Source organism: Lissotriton vulgaris, unplaced genomic scaffold (assembly GCF_964263255.1).
Source record: "Lissotriton vulgaris unplaced genomic scaffold, aLisVul1.2 SCAFFOLD_241, whole genome shotgun sequence".
In the NCBI taxonomy this organism is placed as follows: Eukaryota; Metazoa; Chordata; class Amphibia; order Caudata; family Salamandridae; genus Lissotriton; species Lissotriton vulgaris.
In genome coordinates this window covers 104,879-119,676 of record NW_028252742.1, presented here as the reverse complement: position 1 = coordinate 119,676, position 14,798 = coordinate 104,879, and positions in this window count along the sequence as shown.

The window sequence follows — 14,798 nt, the reverse complement described above, 5'->3', positions numbered from 1 at the left end:
GATCGGTTGGATGGCAATGATGTCGGATATATAGTCCATACCTAGTTCCAAGTGGCAGCTGTAGATTTGGGAGCTTTTGGGGACCGCTAGAAGGTACCTTAGAAAACAGTTTTCCACCTTTTGGATGCATGGGTGGCAGAAAAACCCCATATTCCTGCTCCCTATAGAGCTACTGAAGAGCATTTAGCGTGGTAAATCTGGAGCAATTTGCGTGCCGGACGCTGGCCTAGGTTCCGGGCAAACATTGACAGGGTCGTTACTGTTCTAAGGAATGACAGTTTCCTGGTTTGAATTGCTGGTCCCCAGTTTTGTTTATTATCGATCAGAATTCCCAGGTAAGGGTATGTTTTTGTGCAGTCTAACTTGGTGTTGTTTATATGTATATATATACCCTTTGTATGACTAGTGGCTTTCCCAACATGCATAATGAAGGTTTTCATATTGTTAACCTTTAGATCCAGGCTTTCCATGAATTGGCAATATCTATTGACCTGCAATTGTAGTTGGCAGGGAGTCCGCGCCATTATGATCGCGTCATCTGCATAAAGCAGAGCTGGAATAAGACGACGGCCAATCATGGGGAGATCCTGACTGCCCTCTAGCATTGCCACCTCCAGGCCATTTGTGTACAGGTTAAAAAGGAAGGGAGCCAGCACGCAGCCCTGTCTGACTCCCTTCACCACGTCAAAAGACCTGGTCAACTCCCCCCCGTACCATAGCGAACTTTGGCTGATGCCCCTGAGTAAAGGTCTTGCATGAAGCGGATTAAAGGGGGGTCTACGCCTATTTTAATGAGGATATTCCACAACTTGCAATGAGACACACAGTCGAACGCTGCCGACAGGTCGACGTATGCCAGATGGAGTTTACCCCTCTTCGCCCCCACATATTTACCCGCTAATAGGGACAAATTTAGTGCTTGTTCTACCGTCCCCATACCCTCACGAAATCCGTACTGTAGATCAGACAGTATTTGATTTTCAGCTGCCCATCTACGAAGTTTTTGGAGGACTAACCGCCCTGCAACCTTACCAGTTGCATCTAATAAAGAAATGGGTCGATAACAAGCTGGATCGTTTCGATCCCCTTTCTTGAAAATTGGGAGGAGGATTGAGGATTTCCATGAGGTAATTGGGCCTGTTTCTTTAACTGCATCAAAGACCCTAGTGAGTATAGGGGACCACAAATCCAAATTATGTCTATATATATCGAGAGGAACCCCATCAGGGCCAGGGGCTTTCCCACATTTCGATAACTTTAATGCGGTAACTACCTCCTCATGGGAGAAGCTGAGGTTGCTACCATCTCGAGGTACCTGCATGGGTGCAGCTGTTCCCCCAAAAATGGCTGAAAAGTGGGTGACCCACGCGCACTAATCCACTGCCACCTCGATTCTCGGGTTCGAATTAGAATTTGTTAAGAAGGGAGTTTTAACTGTACGCCAAAATGTGGTTGAGTCCCTTACAAGACAGCTTTTGTGCAGTGTCTCCCATAGGGTTTTTTTAATCTCTAGCTTACACCGCTTTAGGGACTGAGTATACTCCCTTCTAAGATGGACAATTTCTGATTTATTTCTGATGCTGCAACGGAGTGCTTTCTTCAGAGACGAATAGGCTCTCCTAGTGTCAGCATTGAACCAGCCCTTTTTTGGTTTCTTGTTTCCCTTTGATTTACTTATTAATTCATCATTAATTGTTTTAGTAATGATCAGGAAACTATCTATTATTTTAACAGGGGGAGAGTCAGCATTGAGACAAGTTTCTATTTGTGGTAGAGTGCGACTAAGAACTCTACCTGTGAGTGCAACGGGGTCCACGGTTTCCCACTTTACGGTGAAACCATTTAATTTATCCATGCTCAGCGTATCTTGGGTTAGTAGGGAGGGTGAGTTAACCAGTTTACAGTAGTCAGGCACTATGATAGTCATGGAGTTTGGAAAATTATCACTGTTTGGGTTTGTGCCCGTCAGAAAGCAACCTATTTGGTCTGTCAGGACTTGAGAAACTAGGATAAAGTCAATCAAGGAGGAATGGCCTCTTCCACTAAATGTTGGAGAGAATGCTACTGGGGGAACAACGAGCTCATTTGCAAACCAGAGTTCTAATGTCACTAGGATTTCCATTAAACGGAGGCCTAAACTGGAATGCAGAAAATGAGTTAGATTTAAACCCCCCCTCATCCACCCAGCCACATTTTTTGGAGCCATTATCCTTACAGAGACTAACATTAAAGTCCCCTCCCCAGATAAGATTAAATTGTTTGTTCCTTATTTTTTTCCGTTCTACCTGTAGGAGATGGTGGATTTCCTCCAAGACAGGGAGTATGCCTTCGGTCTGTAGGTTATTATAAAAATTTACTACATAGTAAGCCGCTTTTGTATTTAGTGTTAATTTCAATATTTGGAAGTTTGACGCACTCACTACAACCTGTATGCTACTGATAGGAAGATCGTTAGCGATATAGATTGCTGAACCACCTTTTGATCTGCCTGAAGTTGAGGGTTGGGCAGGAGAAATAAAAGTTTTATACCCTTGTAGATGGAGTTGGGTAGTGGACCATGTTTCCTGAAAGCACAGGATGTTGTGTTTGCGAATTTCAGAGAGCCAAGAGGGTAAATCTACCTTAAGTCTAAGGCCTGCCACATTCCAAAATATCATAGAGAAATGCGTGGAATTCTGCTTTGCAGAACCCACGGCCTCACCCGTACTAGCGAAACCTGTTGCATCGACGGCTAGAGCAATACCTGGGGGTTTGTCCATCGTCTGACTCTGCAGGGGCACTAGAGAAGCCTCTATGGTAGGCATGGGGAGTAGATTAGAACTGACATTATCGTTTGGGGGTGTTTTATGGCAGGCTAGTGGGCTTGAAGTGGACCAGCTTTACATTTGAAGACTTATATTTAATATACCCCTCAGGTGGACGGGCGATGATTTGATCAGATGGTGCCAGTCATTCGTTTTCATCAAGACCGGACAAGCAGTCAAATGAATTGTACGTAGGAATGGGCCAACCACCAGATGAAATGTGTTGCTGGACCCAGCCTAGAGGCGGTGCATGCGACCAGCTAGGACATTGGGGATGGATAGACTAGGGGGAGTTTGCCAGGCCGGGTGTTGGTACAGAGGAGTGCGGTTGAAAATTTGGGATGTCCGTTCTATGATACCGTTTAGGAATCCCGGAAAGATCCCCCACCAAGGCTTTCGGGTAAAAATAGCTAAGTACTCTGGCCCTAATGCTACCCTCGTTTCCACCTGTGCACCAGTCTTTGATAAAACTAGCTTTCCTATGGTCTCTGAGGTTTATAATGACTATGTCAAAAGAGATTGGAAGTCCCTGTAGTGATTGTAGCAGACTAGGATTGCTGAAAGAACTTTTTCTGGGGGAGGGTTTTTTTTTGTAAGGTAGTGGGGTATTACAAAACAAGCTTCATAGCTAAAACAAAGTAAGTAACTAAAGTAAACTAAAGTAACTGGCACGTACAACTAAATTATAAAAATAATGTGCAAAATTTATTTACAACCTCCCAACTGGGTTACATTCTAAAACATAATACAAAACATTTAAAAAGACCACCTGGAGTGGTAGCACAATCTATAAAATTACAGTCAAAGTGTTAAAAAAGTCGACGCGGCGTTTCGGTGCTAATCAGTCTTGACACCTTCATCAGGACATTAGGGACATTTGACTCTGTATCTATAAATAAATAACAGTGTTTTAGCATATTTGTGTACTTTGTCGTCTACTTTACACATACCCTGCTATTTTGTGATTCGACTAGACATTATGCATTATTCTAAACTTTTTCTACTACCTAACCCCATTTGTAGACATACTGATGTTGTCTACACACACCCATGATGTTCCCCACATTTATCAAAAACCATCAATGTAGTCCTTGGAAATGTGTCTCAAAGTACCTGTATCTTGGGTTGAGAGAGCTTTTCAATTGCTTTTCAACTCGATGTGAACTTCTCAAATGGTTTCCATTGTTATTTTAAAACTATAAGGGATACAGAAACAATTGCGCCTCTTTATTCCTCGCTAACCCTGGTGATGCCACAAAGGTTATGCCAAAGGCTAATTTATTTACCTTGAGGATAACACACGATATTTTCTGTGTGCACGGAGGAACTACCGATGTCGATAGGAGTGGCTACTTCTTAGACAGTTTTTCTTTGGTTAATTTTTCTTCGTGACCTGTGTATATAAAGATCACGTCTGTTCAGCGTCACACCTTTTCTAACTAATTGCCAGGCCTAACATTCTACTACCTTTTGAATTATAATGACTATGTCACCAGTAATTGTTTTGGGCCTCTTCCCCAGCCATCCTGCTCGTCGAACGTGGAGAATTTCTCCATTTAAATTAGGAGGTAATGGCCTGTGTGTTCGCAGCCAGTACATTGTCTTGTTCTTTAGGGTTTGATAATTTTCGGAACTACCTTCAGATAATTCAGGGACCCCAGTTAACACTATGACGTAGGGGTCCACCTCAGGGGGAAGATTAATTTGCCTACGCCTGTCAGTGTTCTGTCTTATCACTGATGGTGGGGGAATAGGGCGGTCATCTGGTAGTTTGATGTTAGGTGCGACCCTTTTGTCGCAATTGCTCTCACATGGTTTTAACTTTCTGCCAGCTTGGGTGTCTCTCACTGCTGTTTTAGTAAGTTCCCCTGTTGGCTTTGGGGTTTGAGATCTCACAGGGTTAATGTTACACTGAGTTGTGGGTTTTGAAGCTATCTGGGGAATTGCTATAGAAGAAGGTGTGGGCGTTATTACAGGGTTTGCTTGTTCGTTGGGTTCGAGCTTATTCTCTGCCAATATCTGCTCCATAGTACCCAGTTGTGTAGCTATTCTCTTAAGTCTCTCGACTACGGGAAGTATCAGTGATTTGAGTACATTTTCCAGTGGACCCAAGTTGTCGGTGATAACTAGATCGTTCAATTTAAGAATGGGGGGAGTTACAGTGTCAGGAGTTGTAGGTATATAAGGGGCAGGGCTGTTTTTCTTCCCAAAATTAAGGTGAATATTCCTGCTCTTTTTGGTCTGAGCAGGCTGATTACTTAAACCCTTTCTCCTACGCTTTGCTGGTGGCTGACCTCGGGTTTGGGGGGCATTTGTGTTTGGTTTTGGGATTTGAACAGACTCTGCCTGGGGTGGTGATATTTCCAGTGGTGTATCAGATACAATGTTTTGGGTGGTACCTGGTTGCGGAAGTAAGGTTTCGGGCAGGATCTGTACATCAGAATTTGAAATAGAGTTACGTGGGGTTATTAAGGCGCTTATGGTTCTATCATTGAGATCTGCCAAGGTGGAGGTTATGTCCCGAAAGAGAAGTGGAATACTCTCATTTAGGGATGCTTCGTGCCCCTCACGTTCATAGGTCGTGGGTGATGAGGGTGTAGGTGAGACGGCATGTTCTATGCCTCCGAGGGATGATCGATTGGTCTTAAGAAGTTCCACAGAGCGGCGTCTCGCAGAGCGTCGCTCAGAGAGAGAAAGTTCTCGGTCAGCTGCTGATGTAGAACGGATGACAAAATTATCGAGCGTACCTCATTTTTCACCACCAGATGTCAGTGTTTTATCCTTCATCGTTGGCATCCTCGGTGTCAATCCGTGGGGGACAGGAGGGTGGCCCAGCCCAGGCTCCTCAGGCCTCTGAGGGCCACAGAGGGCCCGCCCTTTGCCCGGGCTTAGCCCGGCGTCCCGCGAAGCGGGGTGTTGGGAGCCTTTGTAGCGCCTCCTGGCGCTCTGATGACGTGAGCTGCCTGCGCCCGCCGCAGGGGTTAAAGGGAGAGTGAGTCCTCCGCACGGCGGCCGCAATGAAGGTGAAGGCGGCGGCAGGAGGACTCGTGCAGCAGCGTGTCGGTATGATTCTGCCCAGCAGGTAAGTAAATAGTGGGGACCAGTGACCCTTGCCGGATTTGCGAGCTCCGCCGGGTGTTGGGAGCCTTTGTAGCGCCTCCTGGCGCTCTGATGACGCGAGCTGCCTGCGCCCGCCGCAGGGGTTGGAGGGAGAGCAAGTCCTCCTCTCGGAGGCCGCAATGAAGGTGAAGGCGGCGGCGGGAGGACTCATGCAGCAGCATGTCGGTAGGAATCTGCCCAGCAGGTAAGTAAATAGTGGGGACCAATGACCCTCGCAGGATTTGGGTTCAATTAAGCGTGTTTAGCGAACAAATCAAACCGACTAAAAACGTTGGAAACAAATAGTGTGCTATCGAATAATTCTGTGATTTACTCCTGTTTCTCTGTGGTAAATTAAATAAATGGACGTTTTATGTGATTATTAGAGAGGGCAATGTAAGTTTCACATATTGTGGCATGTATAGATATGATAGAGGAGATAGGGTATTGTTAGCATGCAGGGATGTGGTCGTTTCAAATGAGAGATTGTGATCTGTGAAATAAAGTGTGCGCAATTTGCAAAAATACAATTATAGAGATTAAGATTAAGGCAGTGGTGTGGCTCAGAGAAGTATTGAAAAGAGGAAGCACATAGTGGATTGAAGGTAAAAGAGGGTCATTCTAAAGACAACAAGCATTGACATAGCCAATAAATCTTGCTTTTGGGACCTTATAAGTATTTAGCCATGTAACACATTATCCTGGGTGCCACAACATCAACTATTACTTCACCTGCCACTGGTGAACGGCCACACACACCCAAGGAAGGGCTTCAATGCAATTTAATGAGAATATGATGGTGTCTTAAAAAATCAAAAAAGTGTATTTCTTTAAAAAAGAAGATTTGACACTAATAAGCACATAATAGCACTGCTTTGAGAAGTACTTATTTAAAGTGTTATTTTTGTACAACTGGTAGTCAGGGTGGATATATATGGATTAGCCAAGCAATCCATCATCTGTTGCATAATCTGCAGATTAAAAAAAAAAAATTTCAAGCTCAAGCGGATCAAAAGTTACCAAAAATATGGCGACTCGAGTTCCTGGGAACCGAAGCGCTATTCGCAAAGGTTGACTGGTCATCTTTAAGTTGCTTGTTGCTGAATTTGGCTGCTAAATTGTGGAGGGGAGAGGGAGCCCTACTGGGACACGGTTGGCACAAGCAAGTCACATAGGAAGGGTATGTGTGTTTAACTCTCTCCTTGGCTGAGAAATGCCTTAGGTGCAGGGGTTCAATTTCTAGCACAAAATCAAAGTCGGAGCTAGTGCTCACATGAGCAGTGTTGTTGCATAAGGCAGAGATAGGAGCAGAGAGACTACGCTGTCATCCCTCCACATATGCCTCAAAGTCCAGGTCATTAGACCAACGCAGCACCAGAGCATCAAGCTTCAAAGCGCATCTCCGTGCGGAGCAATTTTTGACAGACATTCAACATCTTGAACAGAACAGAAGAGAGTGTATGAAACTGCATCCTTTAGTGAAAGAGACCTCCCTATAAAAGAAGTCAGAGACTGGAGGGGCAGTCTGGGATGTTGGGAAATATGTATTCACCCAAACGAGAGTGGGTGCATGGGTCACTCTCCCAGCAAACATGGTTTAGACACACCATGTCAATGAGTTTACACAAGGGCAGCAGGGGCAAATCTGGTGACCTTGTTCTTTGGAGATCAGCTGGAGATGGGCAGAGGGGACCAGGGGGCCCTATCTACTGCCAAAGCCCATGTGCTAAAGGATGAAGTCACCCTGAGTACAGAGTAGCTTCTAAGTTAGACACACAAATACACACATACACACAACGATACAGGAGTGTGCACAAACACAAAAAACATGCACACATGCATGTAGGAAGGTGGAATCTGACTACATGGTTACCCCAACTTTTTTTCCTGGTGTTTTGCTGGTTTTCGACTTAGTTGGCCTGGGACCCTGCTATTCAGGGCCCCATACTATCTGCTTTCTCTATAAAATGGACTCCATGTACTTTAGGAACATACCAGATTGGTTACTGGGTCACCCCTTTGAGCCACTGTATAATGTTCCATAGGTACCCAGGGCATATGTGCACCCTAGGCCTACCAGGGGCTGCAGCATGTATTGTGCCACCCATGGTTTGACTTCCAAACTGACACCACAGGTGTTTTCACACAGCCTGGGTAAGGTGGTGTAATTACCCCTTACTTAGATATAGTATACCTATATCTACCTTTACATATAGACACATATACACCTATAAGCCACTCCTATGGTAGGCCTCGACAATCCTGGAGGCAGAGTGCTTGGTTTTATGTGAGAGGGTGCTCTGGTATGAGCTGAGCCACTCTGCAGCTTTCGGAACCATCTCCTTATAGCTGTTCTATGATATAGCCATACCATACACTCTTAAGTGCATTATAATTCTTGCGGGTAATGCTAACTTTGATTTGGCTTTATCAAAACATTTCGTGTAAGGTATCAAACACTTTGGAATACTACCCCCCACCAATTCTGGCGGCGGGGGTAGCATTCCACCCTTCTAGAGGGAAAAGACATGTATGTTACTGCTTTACCCAGTTAAAGTTAAAAAGAGCCTCAGCATCACAAAATGGATGCTGCTGCCACAGACATGAGTCTGACCTCCTGATGTTGGGGGAAACTCCAGAACGGGTGGCCTGGACAATAGGTTTCCTGTCCAGGGAGGTGCCAGCACCTCCCCCGACAGGGGTTTTGTGTATTGGGGCAGGGAGGGCTGCATTCAGTGAATGCATCTAGACACTGCCTGGGGTACACAAGGTGGTCCATGCATAGCCCAGTTGAAACCAGTTGCTGGGGCACTCCAGCCCCAGCTCTGGCACGAAACTAGACAAAGGGAAAGGGGTGTAACCACCTCCTTCTCAGGTCCACCCTTAGGAGGGATCTAGGCAGGTAATCCAGCCGGGGAACATCCATTACGACTCAGTGTTTACAACGCACTACCATTACAATGCTGGTTTTGCAACGCAAGTCGTTACCACGACTTGCGCTGGAGGGTGCTCTAGGCTAAGGAATAGTAGATTTTCTATTCCAACACCTTCCCTACTGTACGTAGACTGGTGTTGGAATAGTAAATCTTACTATTCCTAAGTCCAGCACCCTACAGCGCAAGTCGTGGTAACAACTTGTGTTGTAAAACCAGCGTTGTAATGGTAGTGCGGTGTAAACACCACGTTGTATTGACATACAAACAATCCAGCCCCATCCTTACTATAAGTATAGGAGCTGTGTCCCCAGGACTTTAGATTATCCTGGAACGAAACTTTGATATAGAACTCTTGGACCTTCGACATTCTATTCTGACTAGAAGACGGAAGACATCTCTCTTGTGGTCAAGGAGTGACCACCCTGTTCAAACAGGCACCAACAGCAACTTTGCCGGTCTGCAGTTTCAAGGCTCCCGCCGGAACGTGAAGACTCCGCGACTCAAGAACTGAACTTCCAGACTTCTCTGACCCGGACCCACATCCATAGCAAAGCTGAGACCCGTGGCGGACACAAGAGACGTGAGACTGGACATCTTGGATATCCTGCATTTTGCTACCTGCACTCCTTTCCTGAAGCCTCAGTAAGATGTGCATTGAGGTACAAGAGGCCCCATCCCCGAGCATCATTTGAACCGAAGCCTGGGCCCCCACACTCCTCCGTGAGTGTCCCGTGGCCCGCCTTTACATTTGTGCTCGACGCGTCTTCCTGGCTCATTGCCCGTTGGCTAGTGAGCCCCCTGAAAATGCCATCTTAAATCTGACTTGTGATCCTGGTTGCTCCAGGATTGCTCCAGCTTCCCTGCAAAGGAGAAGTGCCACAGACCTTGCTGGTTGGCAACAGAGCCAATCTTGACATCCTGCGTGGGTTGCGGTTGCTAAGGCTTGTTGGGTCCAATCCGGATACCGATGCTGCAGTCATCTAGATCCGTCGTGGGGAAGCTCGAATCCAGCTCCTGGTCATCATTGATGCCTTCTGGACCTCGTGGCTGAAGAGGCAAACTCACCTTCTTCACCTTAAAGCACCCGACATCACCTGGTTCCTTCCTGGTTTCTTCCTGATCACTGGCTAGTGACCCAGACTCTGTCATTCTGCTTTCAGGTTCTTCACATCTCCAATCCACCCATGGATCCACCTGGACACTTTTCCTCTGGTTGCCTGCAGCACTTCTTTGACACCTATGCACCAGGCTTCTGTGGGTGAGGTAACACGAGTACTCTGGTAGTCTCGAGGGTATTGGCCCTTCTAGTGTCTAAGGGTTCCATCCTAGTCCATCCGGAAGTGTCCTTAAACTGTAACTTTGTAACTTTTACGAACTCCATAGAAAGTCAATGGGAGCCTGCGCCTGTGTTTAGACACTGCACACGACTCCCGTGGGTCTCCTACTTGTTAACCTTTGGTTGCTTAGTGTAGCCCCAGCGATTCTACAGGCCCTAGGCCTACTTTCTAACTCTCACGTGGTACTTATACCACTTTCTTAGTATATGGTTAGTGAGGCCCCTAGGGCATAACGTATACTGTGCAACTTATTGTGTATTAACTGTGTGACTTGTATTGTAGTTTTACCTCTGACCTCATAAAGAGTGCAGAGGGGTTGTGTTTAGATTAAATGCATATGTATTTGATATATACCTTGTGTGGTGTCCTTTCATTTGGTATTCAAGGGATTATATATGGTAAAACAACTTGCTTAACTCGACTACTGAAGTCTTAGGCTGAAGACTGCTGGTTCATGCTACCACTAGGATAGCTTTCTATAAGGTTGACTTTACAACCACCATCAATAAGGGTTGATTAGACTGGTACAAGGTGACCACTAGAACTAGTGGACATCATATGCCTGGCTAACTTCTTACAATGCAGAAACAAACACCCTCAAATACACACCAGAACATAAAAATATAAAGACAAACACACACACCTACATATATACAGACACTTGCAGACACATACAAAGGGGTGCGCAAACACAGAGAAAAGTACACACACACACCAGAAGCTTAAACATATACTAACAAACACGCACATGTACACATACACACATAAACAAGTGTGTGCTCACACATGAACACAGAAACATGCACACACAAACATATACATATATGTACCAACACACAAACACATAGGAGTAAAAGCGCTTCTATGGTGAAACTATTGCAATGCGTGAAACACTTTCTGCAAAAGCAAATGTTCACAATCTCTGCCTGTCCGCCCCGGAGTACAGGTGTGGTTTCTGGGGCTGGCCAGGTGTAGGAAGGTACATTACATTATAAATTACAAGAGGAAGTCCCTGAGCAGGGCACATGCAGCCTATCTGAGTGGGCAGTAAAGGAGTAGCAACAGCAGCCTGGGGCCATGCAATCACTCCTATATACTGAAAAAAAACAAGCACTGTGAATTGAGCAAGTTAAGGAGAAATCCACGCCAGGCAATCAACTGTCATAAAAGAGGCAATGGGAGCGACAGAGACAGGGAGGGAGACTAATGGCCTTGAAAGGGAGACAACAGACAGTAACAGCCGAAGACCGCATGGAATGAGGCAGACACATGAAAGGGGAGATGGGGAGAGAGATGGATAGTAGTGGCAGGCAGAGGCATAAAAGTAGACCTGGGACAGGAAGAGCAGCAGGCAGAGAGTGCCCTACAAAGAGACAGGGGTTAGCAGGTACAAGTGGGGTCAGACAAAGACATGAGGAGATTCCAGACCCAAAGAAGAACGTAGGCAGACCGGAAGAGAAGCAGGAAAATTAGAAGGCCAGACTTTGAGCACAAATTGTATTCACCACGAGGCAGAAAGAAAGGGAGAGAGAAAAAAACGCAGAGACAAGGAAGAAAGGCAGAGTGACTGGAAAACAAGAACTCAATGAGAGTTATGGAAAGGCAGAGAGTGTAGAAGACCGAGGATGTACATAACAAGGGGACTTCACAGACAAGGAGATTGCCTGCCCATCTCCCTTGAAGGAAGTGGCTCGATTCAGGTCACTCGGGTCACTAATGACAACCTCTCAGCTTTCTATACCAAATGAAGAGTCGGTCAGACAGTAGGGAATACAGACCATTAACTGTTTATTCAGAATACACTCAGAGCGGAGCCCAGTCTGCCCAGTCGCTAGGAGTGACTCAGAGGGACTGAAATCGACAAGCATAAAGATACATTATGTACATTTCCTAACGGGGCTAGAACACGCTAATAATGGAATTTTCCAGCCACGTGTTGAAAAGCAATGGGATAGAAGAGAAAAACAATCTAATTGCTCATATCTCACACAAAGTTACAAAGTCCAAGGTTGCTCCAGTCGGGCCTGTCACCAGACAAGTGGGAGATGGCCTTTATCCAGTGAGAAAGTTATGCGCTAATAAGAACAGTCTATTCATTAGTGAAGCAAAACCTAACCTTGGAGAAATGAAATCTAACAGAGGTCTTTTCTCAGAAATAGCGAAGGATTTGTTTCGATCATGATTCAAAATGGTGCCTAGATAGAAAATGGTGCAGCGAATGCTAACTTACATAGGATAATGCGTAAGCGGGGAAATTTCTATACAAACAGGCCCTCCTTTTAGCATGAGCTAAAACATTTTCTAACAGCAGCAAGGAAAACTGAAAAACAGGAAAACAGGAAACCATAAACACTAATAATAATAAATCCTTATGAGCATTTCATGTTCTCAGTATTGGGAAGGGAGACTGTAAGGAGGGAAGAAGTCTCTAAAATGCCCTCATCTATCTGTACTAAGTCATCTATCTCTTTCTGCACCATAATTGCAGCATTGGTATCATGAATCAAAATGTTCCTCTTAGGAGTGAGAAGAGTTGTACAATAAGAACAACAGAAGGGGAGGCACTGAATAAGGGCACAATAAAACACCAATGTCACAATCAAATAAATCACCTTTTCAAGAATCCAACCCCAGTCACAAAAAAGAGACCAACTCCAATTTCCACTTTCCATTCCCTTGACATTCTAGAGGATGTCTAATATGTGTTTAGTAATGTTTTTTTCAATATTTTTGATCCAGACTACACAATGGTCTCCCACTACTGCGCATACACCACCATTCTTTGCTAGAATGAAATCCACTGCGTATCTAGTCTGTTCAGAATATATTCCCATACTCTCCAACTGGGTAGTGATGTCGCATAAAGCAGCCATGTTAGCGTTAGACAATATTTGCAACTTGCTGCCAAATTATTCTCTGGCTTTCTCACCCCAGGCCATAGAGGTACTACCCAAATTGAACATGGAAGAAAGGGTGTATCCAAAAGTTATTCCATTACTATAGATATTCACCCCTTGTTGCAAAGTCATCCTGTGGACTGGGCAACCCCCAACTTTTTGCTGACTGATACTGGTGGTAACTGACTCTGACTGACCCTGGGGTCTGCCTCACCAGGCCCAGGGCCAGTGTTATGCTGAAAGAGACACATTAGAATACAGTTAAAACACCTACATACACTAGGGTACACAATGGTATGGTGGGGTATCCCGGTGATTGGCATGACCTACCCTATAGGCCCCTAGTATATAATAGCGCAGGGGGATTGAAACTACCTAGAAGTCCCTAGTACCTTAGGACATGGCAGTTTAGAGGCCATCAGCTCTTTTTGAACTTGCATGTGTGCAGTGCTAAAGCCTGAGGTCAGTTTAAAGGCAGCCCTGGGTGCCAGGACTGCTTTTAAAAAGTAAATTGTGCCCAGATTCGACTTTGGTGTTTGGGGCACTTATAAATGGATAACCTACAATGTTTTGGCATATTAGGGACCCCAGGGTCTCCCCTAGGTATCCCAGGCGTTGAAGGCAGGCGGCCTGGCTAGCCAGGTTGAGTCGGTCCCTCCACGGAGATTTTTTTCAAAGTTGGTCCAAAGTTCTCCAAACTTCTTGAACTTCTTCCTGAAGTTCCTCAAGGGGTCCCAAAGTGTCTTAAACTCACTCCAATGGTCTGGAAGCTCCAAAATGGTCCTGGAAAGTTGAGGACTTCAGTTCCCACAATCCACTAGAACAAAACCCTTACAAATCCACTGGTGGTTCTCCAAGGTGTGGATTTAGTTGGTGATGTTCCAGATGAGCTATTTTAATCTGTTGCTTTCAGGGAGTCTTTACTTTTTTTCCAGCAAAATAATCTGCAGTGCTGTAGTTTCAGATGGTGCAGTCAAACATCCCTGTACGTACAATGTAGTACGATGCGTACCCAATACAGTTATCCGTCAGAATTGAACCAAAGCCTGTACAACTCAATAATCCGTACGAATGGCATTCGGACCGCGCAGTACGCAATGTCCATACGGATCGAATCATCATTTTCAGACCCAGCAAGTACGATTCGTCCAGTCAACACTCCATACGACTCTTTTTTAACGAGAGCTCAAAATGTCCGGAAAGCAGAAATCGACTCGAAGTGCGTGCAAAACAGACCCCGGTACGGTTTGTATACCCCATGGTCTTAGGGGTACGGTTCGTACACCTACGATCATGGGGTACAGTTCGTACACCCCATGATCGTAGGTGTATGAACTGTACCCCTAAGATCAAGGGGTGTACAAACTGTACCCCATTCAGAGGCTTGTATTCAAGTGGACCCCATGTGGATATCCTAAAGTAGGCATTAACTGGCTTCTGAAGCCAGTTAATGCCTACTTTAGGATATCCACATGGGGTCCACTTGAATACAAGCCTCTGAATGGGAGTCTTTTAGTGGGCGATTGTCCTGGAATTCTGCCCTCTTAGAGCAATGCTGGACATCCCTGGGAGGTGTAGCACAGTTTCCATTGCTAGGCCTCGCTGGTTGCTGTGCCCCCCCCCCCCCACCTTCTACTGCTGCTTTCCTCCGTGTCTCTTTCCACGTCTTGTGTTTTGCGAAGGATCGTAGATACTGGGATATTCCCCAATCACAGGTCTGAGTGT